The sequence below is a fragment of the Chelonoidis abingdonii genome, chromosome 3 (genome assembly GCF_003597395.2).
Source record: "Chelonoidis abingdonii isolate Lonesome George chromosome 3, CheloAbing_2.0, whole genome shotgun sequence".
In the NCBI taxonomy this organism is placed as follows: domain Eukaryota; kingdom Metazoa; phylum Chordata; order Testudines; family Testudinidae; genus Chelonoidis; species Chelonoidis abingdonii.
The window spans coordinates 2,755,183-2,773,158 of record NC_133771.1 but is presented as its reverse complement, the minus strand read 5'-3'; the positions used below and the strand labels follow the sequence as shown (position 1 = coordinate 2,773,158).

The following is a 17,976-nucleotide window of genomic DNA, read 5'->3' as shown; positions in this document are numbered from 1 at the left end:
CAAAGATGGCAGCCAAAATTAAAAACCACATGCCTTTTGATGAAAATGATGATTACATTAAAAAGATCCTCAAGGAGAAGTTTCTATCTTGGCAAAACAAGAGATAAACATCAAAGGAAGAAAAATTCAAGTACTGCAAGCCAAACCTCCAAGAGCACTTTTTGTTAACATAAGAACAGCCGTACCGGGTCAGACCAAAGGTCCATCTAGCCCAGTATCTGCCTATCGACAGTGGCCAATGCTAGGTGCCCCAGAGGGAGTGAACCTAACAGGCAATGATCAAGTGATCTCTCTCCTGCCATCCATCTCCATCCTCTGACAAACAGAGACTAGGGAACCCATTCCTTACCTATCCTGGCTAATAGCCATTTATGGACTTCACCACCATGAATTTATCCAGTTCTCTTTCAATGCTGTTAAAGTCCTAGCCTTCACAACCTCTCAGAGGTAAGGAGTTCACAAAGTTGACTGTGCGGCTGCGTGAAGATTCCTTTTATTTGTTTTAAACCTGCTACTATTAATTCATTTGGTACCGCTAGTTCTTGTAGTATATGGAATAAGTAAATAACTTTTCTATTCACGTTTCTCCACACCACTCATCGATTTTACATACCATCTATCATATCCCCTTAGTCTCCCTTTTCCAAAGACTGAAGAGTCTAGGCCTCTTTAATCTTCTCATATGGGACCCTCTCCAAATCCCTAATCATTTAGTTGCCCTTTTCCTGAACCTTTTCTAAAGTGCCAGGATATCTTTGTTTGAGGTGAGGAGACCACATCGTACACAGCTATCGAGATGTGGCCGTACTATGGATTTATATAAGGGCAATAAGATATTCTGTTATTCTCTATCCCTTTTAATGATTCCTAACATCCTGTTTGCTTTTTTGACCGTTCTGCACACGTGGCGTGGACACCTCCAGAGACCCTGTCCACGATGACTCATAGATCGTTTTTCTGATTGTTGTAGCTAAATTAGCCCCCATCATATTGTATGTATAGTTGGGGTTATTTTTTCCAATGTGCATTACTTTACATTTATCCACATTAAATTTCATTTGACATTTTGTTGCCCAATCACTTAGTTTTGTGAGATCTTTTTGAAGTTCTTCACAGTCTGCTTTGGTCTTAACTATCTTGAGCAAGAACTATCTTGATCTGAACTATCTTGTTGTTCTACATGATAACTGATCAGAAAAGAATGCACAAGAAATACAGCATTACAGTATACCACCAAGTTAATTTATGGCCCATCAAAGTCAGAACCACTAAATAGTTCAGATGGATCTACCTTAATCAAGGACAAGAGACACAATGAAAGGTCACTGATTCAGAGTGATCTAGATCACTTGGTAAACTGGGCACAAGCAAAAAATATGCATTTCAGGTATACATCTTGGAACAAAGAATGTAGGCCATGCTTACAGGAGGGAGAATTCTAACCTGGGATGCAGTGACTGAAAAAGATTGGGGGTTATGGTAGATAATCTGTTGAATATTATCTCCCAATGTGACACTGTGGCCAAAAGAGCTAATGTGATCCTGGGATGTATAAAAAAGGGAATCTTGAGTACGAGTAGAGAGGTGATTTTAGCTCTGTATATGGCATTGCTGCAACCACTGTTGGAATACTGTATCTAGTTCTGGTGGCCACAATTCAAGAAAGATGTTGATAAATTGGAGATGGCTCACGAGAACAATTAAAGGTTTAGAAAACATGCCTTATAGCAATAGACTCAGGGAGCTACATCTATTTACTGTAAGAAATAGAAGGTTAAGAGGTGACTTGATTACAGTCTATAAGTATCTGCACAGGGAACAAATATTTGATAATGGCCTCTTCAATCTAGCAGAGAGAGATATAACACAATACAATGGTTGGTTGAAGCTAGACTAATTCAGACTGGAAATAAGGTGTATATTTTTAATGGTGAGAGTAACTAACTGTTTGGAACAAGTTACCAAAAATGGTGGTGAATTCTCCATCACTTACCATTTTTAAATCAAGATTGGATGTTTTTCTAAAAGATCTGGTTCTAGGAATTATTTTGGGTGTGTTCTACAGCCTGTATTATACAGAAGGTCAGACAAGATGATCACTATGATCTATGGTCCCTTCTGGCCATGGAATCTATGACAGTGGAAGGAAATCCCCCCCAGGAACTATGGCTTTCTACCCTAAGATTCATAGAGTCCAAGGCCAAAAAGGACCATTGTGATCATCTAATCTGATCTTCTGTATATCACAAGCAAGAGAACTGCCCCCAAATAATTCCTGTTTGAATAGAGCATATCTTAAAAAAAAAAAACCAAAAAACCAAACAACTAATCTTCATTTAAAAATTGCCATTGATGGAGACTCCTCCACAACTTTTTTAAAAAATCATTCTGGTGGTTAATTACCCTCATTGTTCAAAATTTACGCTTTATTTCCTGTCTGAATTTGTCTAGCTTCAGGTTCCAGCACTGGCTCACATTATACCTTTGTCTGCTAGACCGAAAAGTCCATTATCAAACATTTGTACTCCATCTAGGTACTTATAGATTGTAATCAAGTAACTTTCTCTTTGTTAGATCTCAAGGAGCTCAGTTTATTTAGTTTATCACCGTGTCATATTCTCTAATCCTTTAATCATTCTCATGGTTCTTTCTCTGATCCCTCTGAATTTTTTCAGCATCTTTCTTCAGTTGTGGACACCAGAAATGGACACAATTTTGCAGCAGTGCTAAATACAGAGGTAAAATAACTTCTCTACTCCTATTCAAGATTCCCCTTTTTATGCATCCCAGGATCACATTAGCCCTTTTGGCCACAGCGTTGCACTAGCAGCTCGTGGTTAGCTGATGATCCACCGTGACACCCAAATCTTTTTCAGAGTCATTCTTTCCCAGGCTAAAGTATGGCTAAGTGCCAGAGACATTTCTTTGATATTATGTTCTTGAACATAAGCATATACCACCATATATATATATTATTTAAAACAACCTACACTAGACTGTGTACACTTCTGCCCCTGGGGAGAGAATGAGAGAAGAAATGTGTGGCAGATGTTAATCATGTTGCTTAATGAATGATTGGAAGGTGCTCAGATACTATAGGGATAAGTGTGGAATAGAATAGAAATATTACAAGACTTGTCATACAATAGTGAGAGTTGGCAACACTCTTACTCTCCTACTCCTGTAAAAAGCAACAGAATCCTGTGGCACCTTATAGCCCTGGTCTACACTGCGGAGGGGCGGGGGGATGTCGACCTAAGATATGCAACTTCAGCTACGCGAATAGTCAGCGTATCTCAGTTCGATTTCTCTTCTCCATCTTCACCCTCTCTGATACGTTTGCGACACAGTTCAACCACATCATCATCTTGATTTGCTTTCTCCTTCCTGAGATTTGGTGACTGTTTGGTTCGTTGTCCTTTTACTTTTCAGACTGTTCCTTCAATGTCTGTTTTGGCAGATTCATCTTTTCCCAACACTGTGATGCTATCCTGCAGGACTGTGTCCTTGGTCCCTTCATCTTCTGCACTGCAATTAGACACCCACAACTGGCCCGTGCGGGTTTTTAATTGCAGTGCAGGCATACCCTTAGATGCCTAACTTGCCCCAGGCATTGGGGCACCTAACTGTGGATTCTAGTAGGTAGCAGGACAACTAGAAGTTAGGCATTGCAACGAGTCTAAGTACTGTCTGTAGATCTAGCCCTTGGGATGCAGCATACAGATTTGAGCTCTTCATCATAAAAAAGAGGTGGGTAAATAGGTGAATCCAAAAAAGTGAAAATAATGATAAAAGAATTAGATGGCATGTTGTCCCATAAGATAAGGAAAAATATGCCAGAGAAGGCTAAGATATACAAATTGTGTTACAGAGTAATATGAGAGTGGCAAGCATTGTTTCAGGTGCATGTGGGCCTTAAACTCAAAGGGAAATATATACATCCTAATTAGAAAGTTACTCTGGCGTTGTCTTACTACAGGGTTGTCTGTATTCCTCTTGGGCCTGGATTCAAGCAGAAGCGCATTGTGGGCATTGTAATGGAAAATCTCTAATGGCTTCTTAAGAGAGTATAGCATGCCAGTATCCCTCAAATGAGCAGTTACTAGCTCCTTGCACAAAAAAGTATCCTGACAATGATCTTTTTAATTACCATACTGTTTTTAACTGGACTTTTTGGCTAAGGTTACTGAGAAGGTTATTGTAAGGCAGCTTTGGAATAGTCTGGGGTTCTCAGATTGGTATGGTGTGGAGCCTGTGAAGGTCTCATAGACTGATACTCTCCTAGCAGTTGACAAGGATCAGATGTCCATGCAGATTTTATGTGACCTAATGTTTTCGTCAAAGTTGTTTGGTTTCTATATGATCTGTTGATGGATAATTACTTATGACACCACCTGTGCATTTTCACCCCCTACCCCAACCTGTCCTTGTCCCCATTAATAGAAGATTAATTCAAAGCTGCTATTATTCTTTTGCCATACATTAGCATTTATATACAGATGAGGTTCTCCTAGGGCAGAGGTTCTCAGCTGAGGGTCCACGGCCCCTTGGGGGTTTGAGAGCCCTTTCAGGGGTCTGCAGATCTCTGCCACTGAAACCTGGTGCTCCAAGCCCCAGCACCCCCTATGGGGCTGAAGCGGGGAGTGGAGCGGGGCTGAAGCCCAGAGCCCCAGCGTGCCCCCCACCCCTGCAGGGCTGAAGCTGGAAATGGTGTGGTGTTGAAACCCCAAGCCCTGACACCGCCCTGCCGCTGCAGCCAGGAGCAGCACATGGCTGAAACCCCAAGCTTCCCCGTCTCCCACCACGGAAGCCAGAAGCGGTGCAAGGCTGAAACCCTGAGCTCTCCCTCCCCTCTCCCGCTGAAGCTGGGAGTGGGGAGACAGCTGAAACCCTAATGTTGGCAGAAACTTTGAGCCCATGGGCAGAGCTGAGGGAGCACAAGGATGTTGCCCCCGCCAACTGAAGTGTCTTATGCAAAGTGAGCAGTTCTGGGGGCATCTCTACCACCCACCTCCTCTTCTCTCCCAGTCCCCCTCTGGCCAGGTCATAGGCAGGAAACCAGAGACAGGCAGTGCGGCAGGCAGCTGCTTCTCTGGCTGGTGGTGCTATAGAGTGGGCGGCTGTGGAGTTCCCCTGCTGCTGCTGGTGCCTGGGGTTGTGGCTGCTCCTCAGCTCCCAGCCCCTTTGACTGTTCACACAGGCAGTCAGAGCTGCCTGGGCGGCTCTGGGCCCAGCAGAGCCCTTGGGAAGTAGCCCCTGGCACACAGCCCTAGACAGGTGGGTGGCCTGCTGAAGTGAGTCAGGGGTGCAGGTGGCACTCCCTCCCTGGACTCGGATGTGTGGAGCTGGCCAGAGCCCCACCAGCCCTTGCACCTCACCAAAATAGAAATCAAACTATGCCTATGCCCAAGTTTCCCCTCCCCTCCCCACTGGAGTTTTTCTAGCATGTCAAGGGGGGGCCTCAGAAAGAAAAAGGTTGAGAACCCCTGCCCTAGGGTATGTTTACTGTGCAAAAAACCACCAAAACCTTGTGGCAGCGAGTCTCAGAGCCCAGGTCAATTGACTTGAGCTTGTGCTACAGGGATAAAAATAGCAGTGCAGATGTTCCCACTAGGAATGGAACCTAGGCTCTCACGCCCATCTCCCATGCTGGGTTCAGAGCCCAGGTTCCAGTCTAAAAAGGGATGTCTACGCTGCTATTTTTAGCCCTGTAACACAAGCCTGTCAGTTGACCTGGGTTCTGAGATTTGTTGCTCTGGTTGGTTGCTTGGTTGGTTGGTTTGTTTGGAGTGTAGAGGTTCCCTTAGAAGCAGAAGAGTGCTGACAGTGTATTTAATCTCAGACCTAAGAGACAATACTGCAAAATTCTCAGAAATTTCTGTACAAGTCCAAAAAGGACAACCAGATCATTTAGTCTGACCTCTGCGTATCATAGGCCATTACATTTCACACAGATATCTGTATGTGGGACCTAATAACTTGGTTTAGACGAAAGCATCTCAGTCTTCAAAAGACTAACATTTTATGAAAAGATATATATTATATTCTAGTTGAAACAGGAATTATTTCAGGGAAGTCCTATGGCCCATGTTATTATGCAGGAGGTCTGTTCCTCAAAACCACATTCCTTCTCCTCCATGAGAGCTCCCAGCTTGCACTGCATGCAAAGTCTCTTCTCTCTTCATGCAGGAAATGAAACATGGCATATCCAGCATAGGTCACAAAGGTGGATGCTGCTATGTCCATCTATGTTGCTGAAGAAAAGCTGTACCTATAAAGCAAGGCCCCTAAACCACTTACTACAAACTCCCAAGGAAATTCCGCTGTTAGCAGTTCCCTGTGTAATGGAAGAATTTTGGCAGATATGTGAATATTTCCCCCCTTCTTTCCCTGTCTGAATTTTGTATTCATTATTGCAAATGTTACTATTCAATCTTTAAAGAAGATACTTCAATGGTAAAAGCTAGATCATGCTGGACCAACCTGATCTCTTTCTTTGATTTTTTAGATAAAGGAAATGCAGGAGATCTAATCTACCTGGATTTCAGTAAGGCATTTGATAGAATTCTGCATGGGAGGGAAATTATTAGTTAAATTGAAAAAGATGGGGATCAATATGAGAATTGAAAGGTGGGTAAGGAACTGGTTAAAGCAGTGGCTCCCAATGTGGTGCCCGCAGGCGCCATGGCATTTATGTGCGCCCGCCTAGTGCCCAGCAAGAGAGAAAAGCCGGAGCCCATGCCTGCTGGGGACAGAGAACTCCAGGGCTGCAGGCTGCAGGCACCAGTGTTCTCTGTCCCTGGCAGGTGTGGGGCTGCGGCTTCTCTCCGGCTTCTCCGGGGCTGCAGACTGCGGGTCCCTGGCAGGCACGGGGCCACGGCTTAAGTCAGAGAGAAGCCGTGGCCCCGCGCCTGCCGGAGACAGAGAACTCCAGGGCTGCAGGCTGCGAGTGCTGGTGTTCTCTGTCCCTGGCAGGCACGGGGCCTGCCTAGTGCCCAGCAGGGGAGAGAAGCCATGGCCCCGTGCCTGCTGGGGACAGAGTACTCCGAGGCTGCAGGCGCCAGTGTTCTCTGTCCTCCCAGCTTCTCTCTGCACTGCCCAGAACTGGCGCCAAAAAAACCCAAAAAGCAAAAACAAAAACCAAACGCTCCAGCTCTGCAGAATGGACGGAATGCCACCCCGTAGTATGTGCTGCCCCAGGCATGTGCTTGCTGCACTGGTGCCTGGAGCTGGCCCTGTATGTGAGTAATTGTTGGCACCTGCCACACTCTTCTGAAAACACAAATGTGCTAGTGGCCACAAAAAGATTGGGGACCACTGGGTTAAAGGGTGGACTACAACAAGTCATAATGAAAGGTGAACTGTCAGGCTGGAGGGAGCTTACTAATAGAGTTCCTCAAGAATCAGTCTTGGGACCAGTCTGATTGAACATTTTCATTAATGACCTTAGAACAAAAAGTGGGAGTGTGCTAATAAAATTTGCAGATGACATGAAGTTGGGAGGTATTGCCAATATGGAGGAGGACTGGAATATCATACCAGAAGATCTGGATGACCTTGAAAACTGGAGTAATAGAAATAGGATGAAATTTAATAGTGCAAAATGCAAGGTCATGCACTAAAGGACTAACAATGAGAATTTCTACTATAAGCTGGGGTCATATCAATTGGAATCTACAGAGGAAGAGAAAGACCTGCATGTACTGGTCAAACACAGGATGACTATGAGCCACCAATGTAATGTGGCCATGAAAAAGACTCACGTAATCCTAGGATGTATCAGGTGAGGGATTTCCAGCAGAGACAGGGAAGGGTAATAACCATGACACAAAGCACTGGAGAAACATTAGCTGGAATACTGTGTGCAATTCTGGTCTCCCATGTTTAAGAAAGATGAATTCAAACTGGAACAGATGCAGAGAAGGGTTATTGGGATGATCAGAAGAATGGAGAACCTATCTTACAAGAAGAGACTTAAGGAGCTTGGCATGGTTAGTCTAATCAAACAAAGACTGAGGGGACATATGATTGCTCTATAAATTCATCCCCTCCCTGTTCTCCTCACAGCTGGGGTTCTCTTGGGCTCTATTTTCTTCCCATTCTCCAGGTAGGGTCTCTCTCGTCCATCCCAATAGAGACACTTTGCCTTCCAGTGTCCTTCTCGCCCACAGGCATAACATCCTCCCGGCCTTCTGGTCCTGGTGCCTGGCTTCCCCTCTTGCTCCCTGCAATTCCTACAAACTCCCCCTCTCAGTGACTTGAACAGGTACAGCTGCTGCTCTGCTAGCCAGGTCATATAGGCCTGCAGATACTCCTGAAGCCGCCCGTGATGCTCGCAGGGACACCGACTCCGGAGTCCAGTCTGAGAAGGTCTCAGAACCCTCCACAAAGAAGGCCTCTGTATATCCTGCCTCCACTGTCTCCATGTTCTGTGTCCCTCAATCTCTCAAATCTCTGAGACAGGCAATAGTGCCTACAGTCCTCTATCATCCCGGTGTGTGACCGTGTGCCTGCATTCTCCACAATGTGTGATGGTGTGCGACTCGCCACTGCAGCACCTCCTACTGGCTGTCTTGGGAATTAGCTCTGCGCTCTCTTCTGGTGGTATCTCACCAACCATCACCTCCACTCCTGGACCCACATCACTCCCAGGACCATGGTGTTCTCTTCATGACTCTGCCCTCTGGCTCTGCCACACACTGTGTTCTCCTCTTCTGGGGAACCTGCAATCTCTGTCTAGCCACTTACCTCAGTGGTAACTGCACTCCATTGTCCCGGGGCCACATGCCATGCAGCTCCAGCACCCTTTTCTGCTCTTACCTCAAGGCCTCAGCCTGCAGGCCCTAGCAGCCAGCTAGGAGCTCTCTCTAGCTTTCCAGTTCCTGCTGGCTGCACTGAATTGTCCCAGCTGCTGGGGCTTCTTCCCCCTGCTAGGAGCCTGCTCTTCTTCACTCAAGTTCCAGTCAGCTACTGAACTTTGCTCTGCCTGCAGCCCTTCTTATCTGGGCCTGCCGGGTCATGACTGGCTACTCCTCTCAGCCCCTTTTTAATTGTCTGCCTCTGGCACAGCCTTCCTTGGGCTGCTTTTAACCCTCTTCCTGTGAGTGAGGGGCAGCCGCCCCATCACAATCATCCTCTACCAATGTGCTTCACAACTAGAGGTACCACACAGAGAGATAAGACAGTTTATTCTCTAGGGCAGATTCAGTCATTGGTTTCTTTGGTGAGACTACAAACAAAAGGTTCAACTATAGCGGTGGATTTTGTGATGTGAAAACATGTCCCACTAAGAACTAGACTGAGATTCTCAAATGATTTCACATAAGCCCCATTGAATGCTAGTCAGATAGAAGCAATTTTCAGTGACTGATGAGTTAGAATGCACTGGAACCAGTGGTCTGGAGGGGAAAGATCCATAGCCCATAGGTTATACTTTGAAGCATCTAATCATTCCTATTTCAAGATATTAAAACTTATATTTTTTAAATATCTGTGGAACTCTGCCTGTCAGTGAGGAAAGCAACAGTCTGAAACTGGAAGAATATAGAAGATTTTCCTTCCCCACTTCTCTCTTTCCCCATAGACCACAATTTTTCCCCACGATTTTCACAATGTATCTTTGCTTAACCAATTGTCCTTACATTGTGTCTGGTTTGGGTTAGTGTGCTGGGTCAGCAGTATTTTAAACTTCATTGTTGTTTGCTCAGTATGGTAGTGGGCCAATTCTTCTGTGTCAGCTTTGACCCTTCCCCTTTCTGATTTCTTTGTGGTTCCTTCAGAAACTGCAATCTTAATAGTCCTTTAATACTGAACAGAACCACATAGAATCACAGAATATCAGGGTTGGAAGGGACCTCAGGAGGTCATCTAGTCCAACCCCCTGCTCAAAGCAGGACCAATCCCCAGACAGATTTTTGCCCCAGATGGTCCCCTTAAGGATTAAACTCACAACCCTGGGTTTAGCAGGCCAATGTTCAAACCACTGAGCTATCCCTCCCCCCAAAACTGTGTTGCAAACATTTTTCTTATTTTGAGTCAAAAGAGTTTAATGCTGATGGTCTGGATCCAAGGTCCCCTCAGGCTTTTTTCCTTATGCGGGTATGTGGTCAAGCACACAAGTGTGATGCAGTCAAAGGTCCGATGCTCTGGAACTGCTCTGTATGAAGCCAGGCAGGATTGTGGGTAATGTGACTCCCCTCAGGGCACGTTGTCCAGGGCAAAAAGTCTATTTGGCTTCAGACCTTCCTGGTCTGATTTCTGAGCATTCAGCATCCCTGAATTCTGCACTACCCCACAAATCTATAACTGAGCAGTGAATTTAGTTCTGGTAGGGTTTACTCACAATTAGATAACATGATAAACACAGCTTGACCCTGTCTACACTGACTGAAAAGTTGTATTTAATATTTTGTTACTTTACTTGACTCCTCAAAGTCCTGTTTTAATACAAACTTAATTTTCTTGTGAATACAATCCCTATGATATTCTTTGTATAAGTATTTCAATAAAGGAATGTTAAAAAAAAAAATACAGAGATCCAATCAACTTTTATGGAGAAATGAACACTGCAAGAAAGCAGGAAATCCACAAACGAAACAAAACCAAATCTTAGCATAACAATGACTGTTGCCAACTTGAAACAAAAGTCAACAGTTTTTTTTGAAAGCACTCAATGCATTTTTATTTCACATATTTTAAAAAAAAAACAAAAACCGTACAGCTAAACAAAGGATGGCGTAGGACTGCAAACAGTGCTACCCCATAGGAAAGGCCTAACAGCTAAGTCCCTCCAGTCCAGGTCAAGACCCCTCAGGAGCAAGGGGCCACACCGTGGCTGATCCCGCCGACATATGCTTTCCTCATAGTTAGGCCCCATATCGGGTAGTGGGGGTCCCGGCTACCTCACAGGCCACGGCTGGAGGCGGGGCGACGGATCAATGCGTTTGCCAGGCTCGGTTGTGATCGACAGCGGCGAGGGGGTAACAGGATCCAGCACGGCCAGCCCAAGCTCCTACCTCCGGCGGCAGCAAGGCAACTTCGTCTCACTCCTCCCGAGAGCCGCTCCCGCCCTGAGTCCATCCTGGCTTCGCTCCCCTGAGGTTGGGTGAGTTCTGAGGAAACCGGGCCGGGGTCCAAACGTTTTTGGCGGGCGGAGGGGGTGTTCCCTGGCAGGCAGAGGGGGGGGCGGTGCTAGGACTCCTCAGGCTTGTTGGTGGGCGGGTCGCAGGGCTGCAGCATCTTCTCCATGAGGTTGAAGCGCACGCATGCCTTGCTCTCGTTCTCAGTGATGGCGAAGTAGGTGAGCAGGTCGAAGTGGCCCATGTAGAAGCAGTATGAGTTGTGGTGCTGGTTCACCAGCCACTCCCACTTGGTGGTGTCCGCGTGGCCCGTGCCGATGTACTTGGACTGCAGGTGCTAAAGCTGGCTGTGGATGGTGTAATGATCCATCATGGCAGCAGCAGCAGAGGCCTCTCTTGAAACCACCGAGCCCCAACCGCTTCCAGACTTCACCTGGCTCAGGCATAAAATGGCACTGAAACTTTCCTCAGTTAAGAGGGCTCATACATGAGAAACCCTCCTTGTAATTAAAATTGGCACTTTCAACAGAAATATCTCTACCTCTGAAGAATGGAAAATTATGACAATGAAAGTGATGACAAAGCTAAGCAGCGTAGACCTGGTCAGTAATTGAATTGCAGAATTCTAAGGAAATAACCAGTGTGATGTATGATGCAGGAAGTGGTGTTGGTAATTTAGCAGGAAGTGGTGTTGGTAATTTAGCAGAGTCAAGTCAGCACTGAATCAATGCCCCAGTATGGTACTAAGGACTCCCATATTGTTGGAGGTCCTGTCTTTCAGCTGACATGTAAAAACAATGTCTGACTATTAGTGGTTATTGACAATCCCATAGTACTTTTCACAAGAGTTAAGAGTAGTTAGTTCTGGTGTTTGGACTAAATACCAATTGGGTGCTTATATTCTACTTCAATAAATTTTCCTCTGCAGTTTCAAATGAATATGGCATACTTCATTTCTTGCCCTAAGCTGTTACATAGTGAAGCTATGCTATGTTCTATCTATGGGAGCTTACTTGATAGTAAGGAATATTAGAACACACAGTCACCATGCTGCCCCACCATTGAGGTTCTGTCTGGATGGGGTTTAGGGAAGGGCCTTCTTGGTTCACAGACTCTGTATGGAACTTTCTCACCATGAAAACATCCTTCAATTACACTATTTTTAGAACTCAGTGCAAGACTTTTCTTCGCTGGATTGGTCTCACTTTTGTCACAGGTTTTGAGTTATTTCTAGTTTTGTTGGCTAGCTGCATCTGGGATGACCCCATTTGGAAAGGAAGGATGGCCTAGTGATTGAGGCACTAGCATAAGCATTAGAATACCAAAGTTCAAGTCCCTGCTTTGACACAAACTTCCTATCATGTGACTTTAGGAAAATCATTTAGGCTCTCTGTGTCTCAGTTGACCATCTATAAAAGGGGAATGATGATAACAGTTCCTCATCTCAGGTGAGGATAAATACATTAACAAATCATGAGGTGCCTGGACACTACAGTAACGAGGGTCGTAAGATAGATGTGGTCACATATTTCATTTGAATTTTTTTTTTGTACAACATCCCAGATACTCTGTTAGGAGATGCTTGCTTGAAAAAAAAAATCATTATGACCAAAAGTCACTGCTGATAAAATGCAAAGCCATTGTTAGCTAGCCCACTAGTTCCCCTTCCTCAGTGCTGCAGAAACTAGGAAATACTCTAGATTGAGGCACTTTCTGTGTGGCTGCACCATTATCAACAGAAAGGAAGTCACTCACTTTACTAATAAGAATGTACTCTCTTTGTCACATTCTATTTCATTAGGACTAAGTATAACAGAGACACTCCACATGGGAGAACGCCTCATTACTTTGGTGTAACACTCCAAGGCACCATATGCAAATCAGAAAAGATCCACTAGAACAAGGGAAAGATAGAGAAGCTTGGAGACAGAGAGTGAGAGATAAATAAACAGTTAAACAGAAGAAAAGACACACCAAAATTGGACTGACCAAAGCACTAGAAAATGTATTTTAGGACTAATCCTGCATAGAGGAGATGAATAAAACCTTCATTTCAAGCCACTGTTAAGGTTGCTAAGTATAGTTATCTGTCACATATAAAGACCAAATACTTAGAAATAAAGTAAATGAACATAATTTTATGCTGCCCATATGATAAAGATATTACTCCTACTAAGAACATACGAATGGCCATACTGGGTCAGACCAAAGTTCCATCCAGCCCAGTATCGTGTCTACTGACAATGACCAATGCCAGGTGTCCCAGAGGGAGTGAACCTAACAGGTAACGATCAAGTGATCTCTCTCCTGTCATCCCTCTCCACCCATCTGACAAACAGGCTAGATACCATTCCATACCCATCCTAATAGCCATTGATGGATTACATCTTGAATATCTAGTTCTCTTTTCAAACTCCATGTCTATAGGCTAGCCTCACATCCTCTCCGCCAGGAGTTCCACAACGTGACTGTGCACTTGCGTGAGGAACTTCCTTTATTGTTTCAACTGCTGCCATCAATCTCATTTGGTCCCCTGTTCATATTATGCCCTAAGAAATAACTTTCCATTATTCACACTTTCTTACATCACTTCAATGATTTATAACCTTTATCATATCCCCCCTAGTGTCCTCTTTTCCAACTGAAAATTCCTATCCTCTTTATCTCTCCTCATATGAGACCCATTCCAAACCCCTAATATTTTAGTTGCCCTTCTCTGAACCTTTTCTAATGCCAGTATATCTTTTTCTGAGATTGAGGAGACCACATCTGTATCAGTATTCAAGATGTGGTATTACCAGAATTATAAAGGGCAATAATATATTTCTCAGTCTATTCTCTCCTTTATTAAATTTATGCTAACATCTGTTGCTTTTAATCTCTTTCTCTTGAGTTTTGTGAGATCTTTTTGAAGTTCTTCACAGTCTGCTTTGGTCTTAACTATCTTGAGCAGTTTAGTATCATCTGCAAACTTTGCCACCTCACTGCTTACCCCTTTCTCCAGATCATTTATGAATAGATTGAATAAGATTGGTCCTAGGACTTCTCCTTGGGGAACACCACCAGTTACCCCTCTCCATTCTGACAATTTACCATTTATTCCTACCCTTTGTTCCCTGTCTTTTAACCAGTTCTCAGTCCATAAAAGGATCTTCTCTCTTATCCCATGACAACTTAATTTACGTAATAGCTTTATACTAAGTATAAAGAAATAGATATCATCACAACATATCAGATACCAGAGTGATAAGCATAATCTGAGAACCTAAACAGAACAACCTTGACTCTGACCCAGAGGTTGCTGTTAAAGAATATTAGAACTTTTCTACCACATTTTTTTTTGTTTGCTTTTGTTTTTCTACCATCTTTGTGACAGCCTGAAGATATGAATGGCTTTTGTATTCAGCTCTGAGATAATATCAACTGAAGTCTTTCTATTCTTTTTGCACTTTGTTCACAAATGGACAAAATAATGCACAGTGGCATTAAATTGCTGATCTTAGCAAGAAGAAAGAGTAAATTTGTAGCCCCCTTTTATGTTTTTTTAGCTAGCAGCGCTCCTCCTGGAATAAGTATATTTCTCTGATTAAAAACCTCAGTCAAAACTGCATCATCAAAGATTAAAGCATACTCCTCCATAAGAGTGTCTCTGGCCTCTTCTTCTCCTATACATAGCTGCCTTTGCACCGCCGTGGAACTGCTCAAAGCTGTTTGATATTACCAGCACTAATCCAGTCATTCACTTTTTATAACAAATGCTATTTTGAACTCAGAAGAAGTATTTATAGGAGTCTTACTCTCTTCTTGATGCACACACTTAATTCCCACAAACACTAAAAAGACATGCATACTGAGAGGAAAATGAACTCTGTTTAACATGTAGCCTCTATAAACGGATTTTATTAGCATCATACAGGGCTAGCAGCTGCTGTCGGAGGCAGCTGTAAATAGTAGCTTTGAGTTTGGAAGAATTTTTGTTTTCTTTGTATTTCTTATCTGTGAGAATGGCATCTTCTGTCTCCTACACATTCTGACCAGTGCTCTTAGACAAAGATAGCAGTGAAATAGTTCTCCAGGCATCTGTTATCCCCAATGCAAACCATTAAAGGGACAATGTCAGGGTAAAACAATTTCTAAGGAATCTTTAATTTAAGATGATTAAAAATTAAAAAAATAAGACTTTTTTACTTATTTGATGTTTTTTACTATTTGATGTTTATTTACTTTATGCATTTCACTAGTGTAAACTAATAAATTGCTCAGTTTTACTTCTAGTCCACTTCACAGAGGAAACACTCTTAAATAGTTTATATTAGACTACTGTATGCATGAGGGTAGCAAATTCTATATATCTTGTAGAATACACATTGGGCATAAACTGGACTGGACAAAGCAACAGAGGCTGTGGGAACAATCTTATAGCGGCTAGCAGGAATGGACTAACTGGTCTAATTGGTCCTTGCTGTGTCTGATTCATTTGATTTCCTACCCCACCGCCTCTAAAAATGAAAGTATTTCCTGTTTGAAATTTTCCCTGAGACAGCAGGAGAGGAGATCCCTACACAAATTGGAAATGGAAGGGCATATCTTTGGGAAATAACATTTCCCTGAGCTAGGAACAAGTAAGTATCTTGGGTTCATTAGTCAAGAGAGCAGACCCCCTTCTCAGGAAGGAACTGTTGCACTGAAGAGAGGGGAAGATCTTCTCCTATGAGGCCTGAGACAGTGACAGGTCTCCTGAGCAGATGTCCTCCTTCAAAAATTTCATCCAAATTAAAGCTCTGAAAAAACTCTATTCCTCGGGGTTGTGAAGAAAACTTTCCAAATATGACTTGAATGTAACCCGGAGGGCGGATCTAACCTGGCAAACAGTGACTGAATAAAATTTGGAGTTCATGATGAATATCTTCACTTATCAATTGAATCTTGAACATCAACTGAACATGAGTTTCCAAATGTGGCCAAAAGGGATAATGTGATCATGGGATGTATAAAGAGGGGAATCTCGAATAGGAGTAGAGAGGTTATTTCACCTCTGTATTTGGCACTGGTGTGACCACTGCTGGAATATTGTGTCCAGTTGTGGTGTCCACAATTCAAGAAGGATATTGAAAAATTGGAGATGGTTCAGAGAAGATCCATGAGAGTGAAAAATGATTAGAAAAAATGCCTTACAGTGATAGACGCAAGGACCTCAACCTATTTAGCTTAACAAAGAGAGGTTAAGGGATGATTTGATCACAGTTTATAAGCGCCTAGAGGGAGAATATTTAATAATGGGCTCTTCAATCTAGCAGAGAAAGGTATAACATGATCCAGTGACTGAAAGTGGCAGCTAGTCAAAATCTGACTGGAAATTAACCACTGGAACAGTTTATTAAGGGTCATGGTGGATTCTCCATCCAGGTGATTTTTAAATCTAGATTGGATGTTTTTCTAAAAGACATGCTATAGGAATTATTTTGGGGAAGTTCTATGGCCTGTGTTATACAGGTGTGACATTTTGCACCACTGCACAATACAGAATTTTGCAGAAATTAATGTTGTGCAGGCAGAATTTCCTTTATCCCACAGAAATGGGCTGCAGTTCTGCTGGCTGCCACTAGTGGTTGCTGGACCTCGCAGAGTCAACTTGCACATAGAAGACACTATGGGGAAGAGGGGGAAACTAGAGTTTCCAGCAGCTGCAATTCCTTTACACACCATGAGGTAAGAAGATGGTGGCACACAGGAAACTCCACACAAGGTTGGAACCGCATGGTGACTTGCTTGCCTGGTGCAAACGTTGTGGATCTCTCAAGACATCTAGATAGGCTTATGTGTAGTGCTGGGGAGGAGCCAGTGGTCACGGTACATGTAGGTACCAGTGACATAGGGAAGGATAGAATAGAGGTCCTGAAGGCCAAATTTAGGCTGCTAAGTAAGAGACTGAAGTCCAGGACCTCCATGGTAGCATTATCTGAAATGCTTCCAGTTCCACGCGCAGGGCCAGTTAGACAGGCAGAACTGCAGCATCTCAATGTGTGAATGAAAGGATAGTGTAGGGAGGAGGAGTTTAGATTTATTAGGAACTGGGGAAACTTTGGGGAAAGGGAGAGCCTATACAAGAAGAGTGGGCTGCACCTAAACCCAGCTGGAACCAGATTGCTGGCACTTAACACTAAAAAGGTTGTAGAGCAGTTTTTAAACTAAGGGCTGTGGAAAAGCTGAAGGGGGTGGGGGGAGGAGCACGTGGTTCGGACATCCCTTAGACGAGGATCTATAAATGGAGATTCCCTATGTCCTAATAAGGAGAGGATGGAAGATGATAAAATACAGGTAGGATCTGATGAGAAACAGTAAAAAAAACAAACAACAAAAAAAAAAAAGGCCCATTCAGTCACTCATGTAATGGCAGAAGCTAAGTGACAAGTTTTAAGTGCTTATAGAGCCAATGCCAGGAAGCCTAAATAATTTAAGATAGGTGAAGTGAATGCCTCATATTAACAAGGTATTGATATAAATTACTCATCACAGAACTTGGTAATAAGGATAATCATTGGGGCACAGTAATACCAGGGTTACAATTATTGGTAAGAACAGAACGGTCTCTGGTGGAGTGGCATTATGGAAGCAGCAAGAGTCCTGTGGCACTTACTGACTAACAGCGTTTTGGGCTGAGCTTTCGTGGGAGAGTACTACTCGTTCGGATGCATGTGTGGAAATATCCAGAGGGGGGATTTTTTTTTTTATGCCAGCAGAGCAGGCTTAGCATAATTGAGGTTAGTTCAACCAGGGAGATGAGGCCCTCTTCCACACCAGGTTGAGGTTGTGAAACAAGGGAGGAGAACTGGTTTTGTGTTGGCTAGCCATTTCACAGTCTTTGTAACTGGCTGATAAGGTGTGTCCAAATTTGCAG

General features: G+C 43.7%; 1 pseudogene; it reads right to left on the bottom strand.

Moving 5' to 3' along the window:
* Positions 1 to 10,699: 10,699 nt before the first annotated feature.
* LOC116814622 (splicing factor 3B subunit 5-like) lies at positions 10,700 to 11,451 on the bottom strand (annotated as a pseudogene).
* Positions 11,452 to 17,976: the final 6,525 nt, after the last annotated feature.